Raw genomic sequence first — 17819 nt, 5'->3', positions numbered from 1 at the left:
CTTACCACATGCAGTTACTGTTGCCAGCACTACATAACCGAGAGACAGACAACAGAGAACTTTCTTCTGAGTTTTTGACTCAAATGGAAACACACAGATACTCATTACATTACAGCTGGCTGAGGGACAGTTGTGACGCACTGAAACAGAACAAAGGAGGCACACCCCAGACAGCCCCCACTTCCCTGTCTGGTAAGATTCCTCTGCTCCATGCTCATTGTTGTTCTTGAGATATCACGTAACTCCAGTAAGAGTAGCCCACATAACAAAATCCCAAAACCAGAGATGTTGGCGTGGATGTGGAGAAAAGGGCACACTTCTACACTGCTGGTGGGAATGTACACTAATACGTTCCTTTTGGAAGGATGTTTGGAGAATACTTAGAGATCTAAAAATAGACCTGCCATTTGATCCTATAATTCCTTTACTAGGTATATACCCAGAAGACCAAAAATCACAATATAACAAAGACATCTGTACCAGAATGTTTATTGCAGCCCAATTCATAATTGCTAAGTCATGGAAGAAGCCCAAGTGCCCTTTGACCCATGAATGGATCAATAAATTGTGGTATATGTACACCATGGAATATTATGCAGCCTTAAAGAAAGATGGAGACTTTACCTCTTTCATGTTTACATGGATGGAGCTGGAACATATTCTTCTTAGTAAAGTATCTCAAGAATGGAAGAAAAAGTATCCAATGTACTCAGCCCTACTATGAAGCTAATTGATAGCTTTCATATGAAGGCTATAACCCAACTATAGCACAAGAATATGGCAAAAGGGCCAAGGGCCCTTCCCCAAGGGGAGGGGAAGGGAGAGGTTAGGGTGGAGGGAGGGTAATGGGTGGGGCCACACCTACGGTGCATCTTAGAATCGGTACAGGCGAAACTTACGAAATGCAGAATACAAATGTCTACATTCAATAACTAAGAAAATGCCATGAAGGCTATGTTAAACAGTTTGATGAAAATATTTCAAATTGTATATGAAACCAGCACATTGTATCCCTTGACTTCACGAATGTACACAGCTATGATTTAATAATAATGAAAAAAATCACCCTTTAGAATAAAAACAACAGAATCACTGTAACATGTTCATTGGCCTGCAACAAGTTCTCTTCTCCCCAATTCTGTTCTGTCTTCCTGAATATTTCTCTGTCCCCCAAATCCTTCCTGGACTCTTTCTCTTAAAATTTCTCCACCTGATATTTCTCTTTTCTCAGGGCCTATTCTTTTTCTCTAAATAGACCAAATGTCATCATTTGCTGAAGAGCAAGGAATGGCCATTTGTACCTGTCATTGTGGTTCAAAATCTTTTCTTTTGACAATAGTTTCTTCCAATTGTATGACATTAAGATAGTCTCCTTTTTGGAACTTAAATCTGAGCTTCTATTTTGACTGCACTTGAGTTTTCTACAGTTGCTTTGGCTCTTTGGAAAAACACAACCAGAAACATAGTTTTCAAGCTTTATTCCCCATTGAGCCCAATCCTTCTCAGACTGCTGCCCTGCTTGGCATTTATATGGGGGACTAGCCCCACATGGTTCAATTTGAAAAAGGGAGGAAGAAAAAGACCTACTTCTGCTACTGAATCCATTCTCTTTATTTTTTTTTTCTGGGGTGGGGGTTTGACATCTGCGGGAATGAGGTGACTTGACTGCTGATCTCTCTCTGGAAAGAATGTTACTAGCGTTCAAGAGTACTCTGTATTTTAGATGTAAAGGAAGAGAAGCCCAGCTCCTTGGACAGCTGAGAGGGATTGCTGTAGACCTAGGATGCTACTGCTTAAAACAGAATTTGTACCTAAGTCATATCACATCCCAAACGATGATGGCTTTGTTTTTCCACTTCTTCCTTTGACTGCCGAATGCATCCCACATTCAGGACACAAATTGATTAGGTAATGAAGATGGATAATCAATCACTAGGCTGGCAGAAAGTCAGGGAAGCCATCTCAGGCAGAGCCATCTGATTCTTGGGAAAGACAGATGTGCAGAGGCTGGCGGCTGGCTGGAAAGAAACATTCTCTTGAGTGTGAGACAGTTGGGGGTATTTTTCTCCTCATATAGTACATATTATTAGTTTACATTTGAACCTCAAAGAGTTTTTTAGCAGGAATTTAGTTTCTAGATGTTTTTGCCATTTTTATTTAAATTTTGGTTTAATTTTAATTTCATTTTCTAAATTATCAAGGCTTATGGCATGAGAAGTTTTACTTTTTGGAAATTATTGAAGCTTTTTTTTTTTTTTTTTTCCAGAGAAATGTGTATAATCAGTCTTTTTCGACATACCAAAGCACTCTGTAGGGCAGGTGTCACTCTGTCACCCCGAGTAGAGTGCCATAGAGTCATGGCTCACAGCAACCTCAAACTCTTAGGCTGAAGGGAACCCATTGCCTCAGCGTCCTGAATAGCTGGGACTCTTAAATGAGAATGTACTTCATTTTTCATTACTTAATGTGACTAAAAAGGAGAATGAGTTCAGCTTTGGGATAATTCCAAGTCATGACTAACACAAAACTACAGCCAATTTTCAATAATCCTGTAGCACATTAACCCGTGTACAGGTTAGCATGTTAAAAGAGCATAAGTGGGAGTCACTGCAGCCCTTTCATTTCCTGATTTCCCCATTTTTGTTTCTCGTAAATTTTCTTTTAGTTCACCTGGATTTTGTGGATACACAATTTTACCACATTAATAGCTCCTGAGCTTGCTGTCTTGTTCTCCTACCTTGTAGCTGCAGAAGGATAGTAAGTGTAGCCCGATTTTGTTCCTTTGAACATAACCAGATGTTCTACTTATAACATTTTATTTGTAGTTGGTTGTTTTTTCCTTGAAAACCTGGGAATCCTCTTTTGCCCCAACAACTGCAAGAAAGATGTTGTGCAGATTTCTTTATATTGAGTTATCGGGCACATGATGAACCCAAATTATTTTCACATTCATGTTTTTTTCTAATCATTTGTTTCTTATTATTGTTTTGGGTCCAGTGAGTCTTCACTTATTCAGGAGCAATTGTTAGTCTGTTAGTTTTTCTAACAATTGTTAGAAATAATCTTCATTATTTCTTCTCATTATCCATCGTGTTCGGCATTGTTTTCTTGTTCTCTCTGCTTTACAGAAAACTTGTGAAATTTGTCTGGTTTATCACCAATTTTCTGCAATGACAATTTTGCTCTTATTGTAGCCAAAAAAGATCACTATTTTTCCTTTCCATTGTAATTTTAGTTTCTGTGAAATTATTTTTACCCCATCCATCTCTCTTGCATTGTACCATATTAGATCTTTAAACTGACTTATGCTCTTTTATATATTTTTTTGCTTGTTTCATAAAATCATTTTTATTTGATTTTAGAGACTTAAAAAGTGTTTTGTAGTAGTGTGTGTATGTGTGTGTTTTCTGGAAGTGCATACAATTTTAGAAGTTATTCACTCTCCAAGTTTCTTTAAGTTGAAATTAATTTTTTTTAAAATCACCACATAATAGTGGTGGTTTTAAAATTTCTTATTCCTGTATCTACAAATAAGAGTTATTTTCTAGACACTTTTGTTTTCAGGCACAAAATGTTTTATCTCTATTCTATTTTCAAAAGCCAAATCTTTGTTTTAACTTATAGTTGGGAGCCAGAAGTGTCTAGAAGAATTTAATAATGAAGTAGATAACGTGGACATGGGATTTACTGTATTCCAGGCTTTGTTCCAAGAGCTTTATGTATTTTAATTCATTTGGTCCTCCCCAAAGCCCTATGAGGTATCTACTATTCATGTTTCACAGATGAGAAAATTAAAGAAAAAAGGGGGTTACATGACCTTTTGAGACCTCATGGCTTCTGCATAGAAGAGTGAAGTTGTTTTGGGCTAAGACTCCTACCTCTTATATTTAATTGATAGAATTTATCCTCTCTGAGTTCCCTCCCAAACCATACCTTCTATCTTTGGGATTTTCAGAGTTTACCTGACACAATCAATAAGCACTCACTTGCCTCAGCCAATCAGGTCTCAGCTGGTTGAGTCCTAATTGGTATTAATTGATTGAGCCAATGAGAACTCAGCTACTGCAACCAATCAAAATTAAGAGTTTTAATTCCTAATTTGCATAAAAGGACCAGATTGGGAACCTGTGTGGGAAATTTTTTTCTATAAAACTCTAGGTTTCCTTTTATTCTCTGGAAGGCTGTTTCAGTTACACTGGCCACTGCATCTTCCAAGTTTGCAAATTGTTCACTGGAATAAAATCTCTTTCTTCCAAATTCCTTTTTAGAGGACTTTTGTTCACAATACATATGCATTAACTTGAGAATTTTAGTTCATTTGAAGCTGTGGCCTTACTGGATTTAAATTGTAAAATATTCTGTTTGCCATCAACATACCTAAAGATGGACGTCTTTTCATTATGATTAATAGAGTTGAATATCAAATTTTCAAGTTGAAACTTAAAAATTAAAGACAGTTGTTTTATAAAGACCCAAAATGTTTCTGCTTCTGTAGAAGAGCTAGTGACTTTTACAGCTGTCCTTGAGGAATGCCAAGTAAAACTTGGCAGGAAAAAAATTTAAATTTAACAAAAATTGTAAGAAAAGACAAGAAAAGCCAAAGCCCCATTTTTGGCTTTGTTTCTGCATATTACTCTGTATTAACACTTGCTTTCATCTACTTTCTATAACATAAGTGAAAAAAATGTACTGGATGGAGAAAGGAGAAGTTAAACGTGCAACACTGGACGGAAATTCAGTCCCAACTTCCCTTCTATCAGTTAAAGAACTTTCTTCTTATCACCATTGTCAAAGCACTGGTGGTAGATACAGGACAAGGAATGAGGCAGTTCAGAAACATCTGAAAATTTCTTGTTATTTCACTTCTCATTAAGACTACTGCCACTTTCAACTATTCTATGGCTAAATTGCAGAAGCCAGATGTAGTTTAGAGCAGTTTTATTTGATATTAGCACTGATATGTAGCAATTGTCCTGATACTGGTCTACAAAATGCCAAGAAAAAAAAAAGCTTCAAGAAAATTATCAATTTACTCATTAATGAAATTCTTGGTAACTTTAATTCTTGAACTTTTCTCTCCCCACTCCCAGTTCTTTACTAAAGATTAGCAATAAGATTAACTTATATGTAATTTTATAAACCTTTCTGTCTTTTCATAAAATATGATCTTTAATAATAACAGTAAATATATTTTTACTTTCAGAGTTTACTTTAATATCATACAAAGTGTCTTGGTTAACTTATTTTTTTCATCTATATGTGTGTAATCTGATTTACCAGATAACTTCCTGTTCATGACCTGCTTTTCTTCCCAAATGAAAATGGTTTTACTGATTTTATTATAACACATTCTTATTGTACAAATCCAAAACACGGAAATATAAATAATAAAATAAAAATTCTCTGAAGTCCACCGTGTGGAGAATGGACAAAGTTTTGGAAACACACAACCTCCCAAAGCTCAATCAAGTAGATACAGAACTTCTCAAAAGACCATTGTCAAACTCCAAAATTGAAGCAGCAAAAAAACAAACAAAAAAAGTTCAGATTTTAAAATGCTGCAGTTTGAAAAAGGAAGTAGGTGACGTTATGACCCTCCCTCCCCCCTGCCACAACCTCTTTCTAGTTGAGGGGAGAAATATAGGTACATATAAAAAAGATGTGCTTGAAAGAGGGAAGTGGGGAAAAGGGTACATCTGTCCACTTTATTTTACTTTTTTTTTAATTATTGGCCTCTGGAAACAGAATTCAGGTCTTGCAGCAGAGAACATAAGTTTAATAGACAGTTTCAGCTATTAATTTCTCCTCAGACTTCAGAGACAGAGGATTAGTGTCTTGTAGTAGAACAAGCTCATATATGGCCTGCTGACAGGGTAAGGGAAAAGAAACTTGAAAGGTATTTGTACTACAATCATTTATTAGAGTAGAAGCTTTCCAGAAAAAAAAAAAGATCTCTGAGATGTTAAACAAAAAAAGTTTATGTCTAAGTGAGATAAGTTATATCCCCAAGTGAGTTCTAATTTTGAGAACATAATTCTTCAATTTAACAAATATATAAGAGTTTATCTTATATGTCCAAGACTATTCTAGGCTCTGAAGATGTAGCAAAGAGCACAGAAAAATCCCCACTGTCTTTGAGATTACAGAGTGTGGTACACTTGGTCTGCTGAGGAGACACTGATCACTGGTGGTCTAAATTTAAAGTAAGATCAGGTAAAGGGTAATTAGTGTGTACTTAGTTGTTTAAATTCCTTTCTTTTCTATATAATAATAAAGGAGCTATTAAGTGATTTATACTTTATCATTTATTTCCTAAACATGTCATTAATGCCTCCTTTCCAAGGATTTTTTATCTGTCCATCCAATAGTGAACATCCCTATTCCCTGGAGATGGTACAGGGAACTACTCATGGTACAGATCTGGAAGATCCAGGAAGATCAAGGGTATTCTTTAAAGTTTTCTTGAACCCTGGTGTGAAAATCTGCTTTGGAGTTTAAAAAACGGATTCTCCCTGGATATTCTGATGTAGCAGATCTGAAATGGGATTCTATCATCTAAGGGCACTCCACGTTGAGAACCACTGCTCTGTGGAACTGGACATGAAGTGTAACAGCATTTATGAAATGAAGCGGTGGCATTGGAACAAACATATTTTGTTTTCTCCAGATGACATAAACCTTCACAAATACTGACAAGTTGATTGCTCCAGTTAAGCAGCCATCCCAGTAAAGGGCTAAGGAAAGAATTTGTGTTTTACCATTGGTGGCACTTCTTTCCACATATAAAGACTATATTACTCACTTATTGGAGATGAAAGAATTGCTTTATACCACCTTTGTGTTTTAAAGACAGTACACATATTTTTGATTATTATTATTATTATTATTTTTTCAGTCCAGGTTTATTGAAAAGGATGTTTGGATTATCTTTTAGTAACTTGGGAATGCAAGAGTCAGGCTGCTACCCCTAGGCAGAGCAAAGATGGCGTTTGCACCCCATGAGCAGTTAGAGACCCCTTTTATATAGGGCCATAGTGGATGGGCAAATTCCACCGCTTGCCTAGGAAGTTAGGGTCTTTTGGCAGGAACTTCTCAGGGGGTGGGGCTAGCCAGATCCTTTGTGTCTTTGTCTTAGGAGAAGAGGAGTGGGGGAGGGGAAAGGGTTTGTGTATGGCTGTATTAGGCCCTCCAACAACAAACTGTGGTCTATGTTTACCATGGAATATTATTGAGCCATAAAAAGATAGAGACTTTACATCTTTTGCATTTACCTGGATGGAACTGAAGAACATTCTTCTTCGTAAAGTATCACAGAAATGGAAAAAAACAAGTATTCAATGTAAGCAATACTAATATGAAACCAATAGATAAACAACTACGTGCCCACAGGAGAGAAAAACAAAGTTAAATTCAAGTGGGTGGGGAGGGGTGGTGTCTGTGGCTCAATGGAGTAAGGCTCCAGCCCCATATGCCAGAGGTGGTGGGTTCAAACCCAGCCCAGGCCAAAAACTGCAAAAAAAAAAAAAAAAAATCAAGTGGGTGGGGAGGGAGGGGGAGGAAGGGAGATTGGGAAGCTTTCACCTGCTGTGCACAATGTAAGGGTGGACAGCACACCCCCGGGCGAAAGGCTCAACTACAACTTGAACTTTACCTTACAAAGGTGCACAATGTATGCTCATCATTCGTACCCTTATATTAATCTGAAATAAAAAATATATAATATATATTGTTGATTTCTTAAATACTCCCTTTACAAAACAAAGGAACAAAGGAATGCTTATTTCCTAGTTTTCTTTCTCTTGTTCTTCTAGTAATTGAGAAGAGATACCCCAGGACTTTCTGCTGTCTCCTGTTGAAGGCTGCACCCTCCCAGCAGCAAGTGGATGAGGCTCTGCAGTTACATTGGGGTGAAAGCCCCTGACGCTCCAGGGCTGCAGGTTGCAACTTGGCAGTCCTTTCCCTCTCACTATCAGGGAAAGATTTTCCGCGGGAAGATAAAGGCATTTCTAGTCTGGGGCCTCTTTATGACTCTTCTTTCTTCCCCTTCACTGCAGACGTCAAGGGAGATGGACCCACCACCAGCCTCCAGTTCAAAAAGGGAAATAGCCCACAGGGGGGTTTCCTATAGTCCTTAGGGAAGCTGCCATCATTTTCTTTTTTTTCCTTTTTTTCAGAGTAAACAATGTTTTATTGAAAAGGATGGATTCTGTATTACTAAATCTTAAAGATTAACACTTTAAGATATATCAAAGAGAACTTTGGAAATGTTTTCCTAATTCTCAAACAGTACTGACTTCAGAGACTATCTCTTTCAAGGCACAAGTCTCTAGTCTTGTGCGTGTTTAGAAAGATTGTAAAGATTACGACTTTGGAGAATAAAAACTACAGACTTCAGTGTTTTCTCCAAGTGCTCAAAATTATTTGTGGAACTAAAGTATTATATTCATGTAAAATGATGTGATCTATAAAAGTAATTAAGTTGTCTTAAACTGGATAATTTCCGATGTACAATATTAGTGTCTTTAATGTGAACACAACCCACACCCAGGAGGAAAAATTATCATTCTGCCCTAAATATTCAGCAGGAATCCCTCAGGGAGCAACTCCTCTCCTGATTATACAATTAGGAAGTCAAAACGAATGTGGGCCTTCCAATGCACATTTCCAGAAGTCAAAAGCTCTTTTAAGAGAACTTTAACAATAATCAATTCCTTTTCAAGACCTATTTTTGATTATTATCAACAAGTACCAGATATCATCCCCCCAAACTCAAACCCATAGATGGCTGGCGTCTAACTGGATAGCTAAATGTTAAGATCTGTTCCATCAGGGTACAAGAAGTGGGCTGAATTTTATGTGTTCCACTCTCCACCCTTTCCAAAGAGCCATTAAATCATTAACAGCCACATGAATCATGTCAATGATGTCACGCTTTTTCCCGCACGTGTGTGTACCTTTACCCTTCTCTGGGCTAATCAATCTCTCTCTCTGTCTCATACATACACACACACCTTTCAATATGAGCACATATACTCACACAGGCACAAACATCCTCTCTTTAGATTTTTGTTGGACTCTTCTCATTCTTTACAAAACAATCAGCATGACAACTGAAAAAAGAATTTAAGAGAAATATTTCTCTTCCTCTTCTTCTCTCTGGCTGCCTCCCAGTAAAGTAAGCTCTGCAGCTCTGGGTTCTGTCTGACACGTCTTAACTACTGACATTTAGCAGATGCTTCTCCAAGAAATGGGGGAGGGTGAAGGTGAAGCAGGAGTGTGATATAAGTAATTAGACTAACGATGTCTCAATTATCAGGATGTTCCCACAGTGGCCCCTTCTGTTGGCTAATCTGGAGCAGGGAGGCTGTCTTTAGGAGAAGGGTGGAGTAAAAAGATACATTGATTGGGATTTACAGGAGGATGAAGTCAGAGAGTTAGACACCAGTTGTGAGTCTAGTTTTTATACCAAAATGAGGAGGTCAGATAAGTCCAACTCTTAATCTGTATGAGATACTAAACTGGTAAAAATAAACTGCAATTTCTAATCTACCCCCCTCCATCCTGTTGCCATGGCTACGTTGATCATATCATTGTTTTCATTAATGTAAATGTTAAATAACTCACCTCCCACTTCTCCGTGGGTCTCACAAATTATTGATGTTTATACTTTGGTAAAGTATAGAAAAGTTCCGATTTTGTTGCTCAGCTTGAAAATTCAATTTATTTCGCCATGTAAGAGTAGCTGAGGGGGGTGGATTGCATCATGGTGACATGGAACTAAAAATCTTGGCTTTACTCCAGCCTTTTGAACATACCAGATATAAACCTGGACGGAGTTAATCGCTTACCATTATCTACTGTTTGGACTTGGAAGCAGACAAAGATAATCATTGAGAAATAAAAATGCCATTCCAAGCCTTCCAAATGACTGAATGGACCAGGGGACCCAAGAGAAACTTTAAAAATTGGGTTCTCGGCCATAATAGGATGGAAAGTTGGGAATGCCTTGTTCTAATTCCTTCCTGTCTAACCACCATCAGGCTTTCTACCCCAAAGGTCAAACAGAACCAGCCCTTTGTAAAGACTTGCTCAGCATAATGGGGCTCCTCCTCTTTTGTGGTTTTGGCACAGCTGACCAGCACTTCTCCCTGACCAGAGATGACCCCAAGCACAGAATGATTTGGACCAGGCTATGGAGGATGGGTGCACAATGAGTTTTCCTGCCCTCTGCATCACCTGTTGGTGTCAGAGGGCCAAAAGCTTCATCCTTTCATTGTGCTAACATGTCCATCTTTGGTACATGTTACCTGTGAAGGGCCATGAATAATCAGCCACCCTGTTCAAGATAACATCTATTCCCTTTCCTTTCCCCTGGAAGTACTTGCTCTTGGCTTCTGACTGGAGACTGTGCCCTTGTAACAAATAAAGCACTCTTTTCTGATTTATGAACCTAGTCCTTCTTCAGTTGACAGCATTCACACAGAGAAAGAGCAAGCATGTAAAAATCCAAAGTGAAAAGAAATTCTGAGTTTGATTATGCATGCCAGTCCAAACTTGTTCCTGCAGTCTTCCTGAATCATGTGATTGCCTTCATTAATTCATTAACTTCATTCCCTCCTCTGTGACTGGGACGTGTTTCTATATAGATTTGGGACTGATTTATGCCCCTTTGTAGGAATTATCTTTTGTCTTCCTTTCAATAAATTCTCCTTTTATTTCGTTATTCCTTTTAACTTGTACCACCAAGGAATTATGATTATTCTATCACACAGAGAATGTTTCTTTTTCTCTTGCTTTTTTTTTTTTTTCTTTTCTATTAGGGCAATCTACTTGACCAAACAAACCATGATGAAAGGTTGTTTTGAGACTTTAAGGTTAGAACAAATCAAAACGTATCTATAAAAAAATGAAATGTTCTTTTTGAAAGTACCATATAAATGATAGTGCCAATTGGTAAGGAAAGGAATTAAGTGGTATTAAGAGAAAATTCATTTTTGTTTGTATTGAAATATTAAAAAAATGCTTATTTTATTAAAATTATATCTTGTTAAAATATAATAGATGTATTTTAAATGAGTGTATTTATATTTTAAATAAACACATAACTATTTTATTGTAAAAATATAATGAAAAGCATTTAATAAAAATGCTTTTTATTGCTTGTAACCACCATAGCTGTCGATTTCCTTTTTTAAAACACATTGTCTTTATGTAGTGCTGCATGCAGAATGCAAAATTCTAATTTTTGATAACTTCTTTTTCAGGACTTTTTTAAATCAGTGTTCAAAGCTTCTGTTATAACATTACAGAACTTGTGCCAGAACCATTAGGATTTCCAAGAGGGAAATTAGTTTATTTTGTCTTAATTTTGTGTGTTTAGGTTTTAGTGTACCTTTTTTTTTAGAAGTAAACTATCTTAAAAACCCCGCTGTGGGATGAGTTACAGATGCTGTCACTCATAACCCTATGTGTTGATTTTGTTAGTGTCAGAGTCCGACTTTTCCCATCTCATCCTAAGATCATATGTTCTAGTCCATACACAGCCTCACGGTCTCATAGGTGCTGGGCTATAATGAGGAAAATTTCAGCAATCTGGCAGCGCCATGGCAGGAAACATTAGGAGCTTTAATTTGATGCACAAGGGCTTTAGAGACCTCCGTTATTTTTGCATTTTAAGATGAAAATTCCTCCTCAGAAAGATAATTCTTACTGTTGAGAAGTTGAGAGTAGGGCCTAGCATAGAATCAGTGTAATTTGACTAAAATAGAATTCAACATATTTTAATTAATAATATTTTCAGACAAAATATGGAGAGTAGCAAGGTAAGTCCATAAAGCAATCATTTTCTTTTTGTCTTTTTTTTTTTTTTTTTTTAAAAGTGCCTCTTCAGGTACGTGCCTCTCACCTTCACTGTGGTTGGGACCAGTGAACATGGCTGAATATCAGTACATTGATAAAGTCACTAATCAGTTGACTTGGAGTTCATTAAAAGGGGGAGATTGTTCTGAACGGACTTGACCTAATAAAGGTCAAAGTTAGATTCCCTCTCTTGCTGGTTTGGAAGAAAGCAAATAAACATGTGGGGAGCTGCCTATGGTGAGGGCCACAGGGCTAAGCCCCGAGGCGGGTTCTAGGAGCTGAGAGGGCTCCTTGGCTGGCAACCAGCCAGTAAACAGGGACTTCTGCCTTACGACCAGAATATATTGAATTCAACCAACAACCTGCATGAACCTGGAGGGGCACCTTGAACTCCAGATGAAAATACAGCCCTGCCAACACCTTGATTTCAGCCCTGGGAGACACAGGATCTGTGATCAGAGAACTCAGTGTCTCTGCCTGGCCCGGTGAGGGGAAACTGAGATAAAAGATGGGAGCTGCGTTAAGCCAGTGAATTTTTTTGTAATTTGTTATATGACAGAGAAAACTAATGCAGACACTTTTCAGAAGTGGGCACCACAGACCCTGAAGGACTGTAGGTAAACTCAGGTTGGTTTAGAGAACAACGTGAAGGAGGCCTGCAGAGACGATTCATAGGAGTCAACTCAGCGGCGTGGAGCATAACCAGCTAAGGATGCCCTGATGGATCTGGACTCAGACATGCCCTCTGGCTGGGCAGAGTCCAGGCCTTTATTGGACAGTGCTTCTCATGCAAAACTGGGAGAAGGGCCTCAATCTCCAGTAGACCGATCCTTCTGTAAAATACAATAAATGTAAGTGACTAGAAAGTTAAACACTTAAGAAAGGACATTTAAAATTCAAAATATAGGCTCCAATTTTATATTATTAGACAGTCGAAATTATTCTGGCAAGTTGCTGTATGATATTCCAAATGCTTACTCTCCATTTCAGTATTTATTTCAATGGAGACCAGTCACAAACCAGCCTCAGGATGTGAGCCACCTTCAGAGGAGTGCTGCTCTAGGAGTCAGCAAATGCAGGAAACGCCCTCCGCTTCTAGCCCTGGAATGCGTATCTGGTGTTCAGCGAAGACAGCTTGCTATGTTCAGAGAGCACCGTGTCTAATAATAGGTATTTTCTATTTTTGCCCTGGCTGGCCATTTTTGAGTTTGGTATAGATAATCGGCTACAATTGAAACAAAAAACACAAATTAGAGCTCTAGATACATTATTTAAAAGCCATGTGATTCTGGCAGGTTACTTATGCTTGCTAAGACTCATTTCTCTTATTTGTAAAACAGCAATAATATTAGTAATATGTCTCATATGATTATGAAGGTTAATGAGGTTACGTGTACATGTGTGTTTTGCAAGTTGTTAAGCACTTTACACATGTATGAATTAATAATGTTTCTATTCTTAAATTTTCTCTCAATAAATTCATTTCAGCCTGCTTGGTAGAGGATGGGAAAAGAGAAAATTCTGACCATGTGCTGCTGTTACAACTTAATTTTACTGTTCTTAACAGTTTCTGGGAATGACTGGGAACGGATGTATGTATAAATGGCAGATACTGAAAATATCTCTTTGTCACATTAATAATAGGTCCTCAACAAATCGTTTATGTATAGAGTGTTCCCAATGGATAACATCAGCAGGAATAGTGGGCATTGACCTCCACCCTCTAATCAGAGCTTCCATTCTGCAGCTCTTCTCAGGGCTGGGTGAGTCAGACAGGACTTACCCTCAAAGGAATTCCACACTACTCTGCCTGTATCATCTGTGAACTGTGTGGCATCCTAACACCACAACTTCTAGAAATGGAATAGGGAAAGAAGACAGCAGCCTTGGGCATTACACTATCATAACAGGAATCCGAGGTCTGCCTGTCTGCCCATAACTGAGTGTTGTTCAGTCAGGCTGCTTCAAGAATACATTTATTTTGGAGAAATGCAATAATAATTTTAGATAATTACTCATAAGCTTAAAACAGTTTCTTCCCTGTTTTTCCCTTACCTTCTCCCTTTAAAAGAATCACTTTAAAATAGATTTATTGTATGATAGTCACATTCCATTTTGAGAACAGAGAGGTAGGAACACTATTATGGCCTCCCAGCTGTCTTTTTTCTTTTCTTTTTTATTTTTTTGAACTTGAATAAAAAATAAATTATTCTTCCAACTATATTTTCTAGTTCACTATCCCATTGTGTATATTTGTCACCTTAACTACCAAAAAATGTACCTCAAAGAGAAGGTAGAATCTCTTGTGGCCGACAGTCCATGAATCACCTTCAATATTTATTAAGAACTTAGCACCATACTACACCCTTGCCTTCTATATTATAGAAACCTCATCTTACAGAGTCATGATGAAAATTATATTTTCAGTATGAGGGGGAATCCAAGAAATGAAGTATTTTTTCTAACGGGAAAGCACATTCCCTAGACACAGTGTCTGCAATTTGTGAGTGACACACAGTTCATGAACAGGCCAAGTAAACACCTCCCTGTGCACCGACCAATGCTAAGTTCCTTATCATCAGGTTAGCTCTGAATTCCAGATGTTGATGGTGACAGCATTTCAGAATATACCTGCAAAGAAATGTCCTTCTAAATTACAACATAATAGCCAATGGATTATGTAGTAAGAGTTCATTTAAACAAAATTCAGAAAAATAGCAAAATTGGAAAAATATTAATGATAACAGCAGAGTGAGAGATGGAATTTTAAGGTGAGTTTCAGCATTTGCCATATAGTGACGGGGAGGACAAAGAACCTAGAGATTCTCCAAGTTTTCTCAGTTTTTCTGAACTCCATGGAACTTCTTCAAATCAGAACTTTTCTTCCTGGCCTAATTTAAATTATTTTACTTTGCTCAGCATTTCATCTTGTTCCAGTGATGAGTCTATTAAGAAAAATGGGTCAACCAGGACTAGACGTATAACTTTAACTTCTGCTTTCTAATTCTTAACTTTGTTGCCTAAATGACATTCATTTGAATCCTGGCACACTGTTTAAACATTATTCCTATGTTTATAATAATATTAATAAATCAAGACATACCTCTAGCAAGCACTTTCTGTGCATCTTTTGAAGGTCTTCTGAACATACATCTTGTCACTATATGGTGTTTGGTGCTGTGAAACAGGGACTAGGCTGAAAGAGAAACCAAGATGAGGCAAAGTTACAGCCACATCCTGCAGCAGGCCACAGTTTTAGTCTATATTCATGGAGCTGAATTAGGGGTGAGCAAGGGAGAACCAATAACAGGGTTTCACAAAGCAATATCAAAGAACACATCAAGATGGTAAGAAAAGCCACAACATAGGGTAGAAACAAAATTGCAAGCAGGAAAGCTATCCAGTTTGGACATGGGTGGTTTGAGAATTCAGCTGAAAGGATTTTTATTTTTAGCTAAACTGCCCTGACTCTCCTCTCTTCCTTTCATCAATGTGTTTTCTGGTCCAATCTTCCAAGGTCAGAACAGCAAGGACCTGTGTGAGTTCAGGCATATAGGAAGGACATTCGATCGAAGTTAGTGATTATAGGAAAGGAACATGGGGATAATTATCTTCAAATGAGTGTTTTGATCAAGGTGGAGTTTTTCAAGCTTAAAGCCTGTAAATGCATTTTTTGTTTTTGTATATTGTCTGAAGACCCCAGTAATTCACTGACTTATTAGTTCCAAAGTTCTCTTCCTTTGTGGACACTGCACTCAAATCGGATTGTTGATTTGCAGTTATTTGCAACCTATAGTTTTCAGTTTAATTCTCCCCATGGGTTTTCTATCACTTTCTCTAATTTTCCTGTTTTTATTTTTTTGGTACCCTGTGACTACATTCTTGAAGCTTTTCATCTGTGTTGCATTAACAAGCCCTTTCTGGCAGTTTTTTCTGGTAACATGTCTCGGTGGTCTTACTAGAACTGGATAAAAGATAAAAATCAATATCTTCTGCCAATTTTAATTTTAGAAAGATTTCAGGTTTTGCTGGGGGGATACTACATTATGATAGGGATAAAACCTTATAGTGAGGCTGTCTAAATAAAGTGTTTGAAACTCTCCAAGAGAAAAGCAATTTGTAGTAACAGGAGCATTTGTTTTATGACTTTTTTAAATTTTATTTTATTTCTACAAATGTATAAAGTACATGTGAAATTTTGTTACATATTTATAATGCATAAAGAACAAGTCAGGGTATTAGGTATTTACATCATCCAAGAACGGTAGGTTTTTGTGTAACTGTAGTCATCCCGCTCTGCTGTCAAATATTGTACTGACTCCGTCTACACGTTTGTACTATTTAACCCATTCTCAATCGTTCTGTTCTCTACCTTCATGTAATCAAAAACTTTTGATTAAAAGATATGTAAATGGGTTCGGTGCCTGTAGCACAGTGGTTATGGTGCCTGGCACATCCCTGAGAGTAGTGGGTTTGAACCTGGCCCAGGGCCAGCTAAGCAACAATGACAACTGTAACAAAAAGGAAAAATAGCCACACTCTGTGGCAGGTGCCTGTGGTCCCAGCTCCTTGGGAGGCTGAGGCAAGAGAATCGCTTAAACCCAAGAGTTTGAGGTTGCTGTGAGCTGCGACACCACGGCACTCTACCGACGGCAACATAAGGAAACTCTGTCTCAAAAAAAAAGAAAAGACATGTAAATGAGGATGTGCAATATTTGTCATTTTTATGCTTGGCTTACTTCACTTAAGATAATGACCTCCACTTTCATTTATGTTGCTGCAAATGTCATGAATTTGTTCTTTTTATGGCTGAGTAGTATTCCAACAGGTATATGTACAGCATTTTCTTCATCCATTTGTCCATGGACGGGCACCTCGGTTAATTATGTAACCTTGCTGCTGTGAGCAGTACTGCAATCAACATGCAAATATAGCTATCCCTTTGCTACGGCATATATGGATTGCTTTTCTTTTGGTTAGAGACCCACTAATGGAATTGTTTGATTGAATGGTAATTCTATTTTTAGTTTTTTGAGAAATCCCCATGCTGGTTTCAACAGCGTATGCGTTCCCCTTTCTTTACATCCTCAGCAACATCCATTATTTTTTCTTTTTTTTTAAATAAAAACCATTCTGACTGATATAAGATATATCACCTTGTGGTTTTGATTTGCTTTTCTCTGATGACTGGTGATATTGCATATTTTTCATATACCTGTTGGGCATTTGATAAATGTCTATTCAGGTCCTTTGTCTGGTTTTTAATGGAATTACTGTCTGCATGTTTGTTTTTTCTTCTGTTACGTTAAGTTTCTTGTATATTCTGGATATGAGTTCTCTTTGGAGGAGTGTTTTTCAAATATTTTGTCTCATTTAATAGGTTGTCTCTTCATTCTGTTGAAGAGTTGATTATGTTCCCTAGGTTTTCTTCTAGTATTTTTATATTTTTAGGTCTGATGTGGAAGCGTTTAACCCATTTTGAGTTTGTTTTTGTAAATGGTAAGGGATAGAGGTTCAATTTTATTCTTCCACATGTGGCAATCTAATTTTCTCGTCACCATTTATTAAAGAGGGTATGCCTTCTGCAATGCAGTTTCCTTTTGGCTTTGTCAAAGATCAGTTGGTTGTAAATAAGTGACTATGTAACTGAGTTCTCTGTTACATTTCATTGATCTCTGTGTCTTATTTTTGTACCAATACCATGCTGTTTTGGTTACAATTGCCTTCTAATATGTCTTGAAATTAGATAATGTTACACTTCCAGCTTTGTTCTTTTTGATCAAGATTATTTTGACTAGTCTGGGTCTTTTTTGGCTATAAGTTATGTTTCTTCTATGCCTCATTTGTTGAGAGTTTTTATTATGAAGGGATATTGAATTTTGTCAAATTGTTTTCCTGTCTATTGATATGATTAATGTTTTTGTCCCTCATACTTTTTGATGTGATATGTCACATTTATG

The sequence above is a fragment of the Nycticebus coucang genome, chromosome 11 (genome assembly GCF_027406575.1).
Source record: "Nycticebus coucang isolate mNycCou1 chromosome 11, mNycCou1.pri, whole genome shotgun sequence".
NCBI classification, from domain to species: domain Eukaryota; kingdom Metazoa; phylum Chordata; class Mammalia; order Primates; family Lorisidae; genus Nycticebus; species Nycticebus coucang.
The sequence above is the reverse complement of the archived record's forward strand: the minus strand, read 5'-3'. Positions refer to the sequence as shown.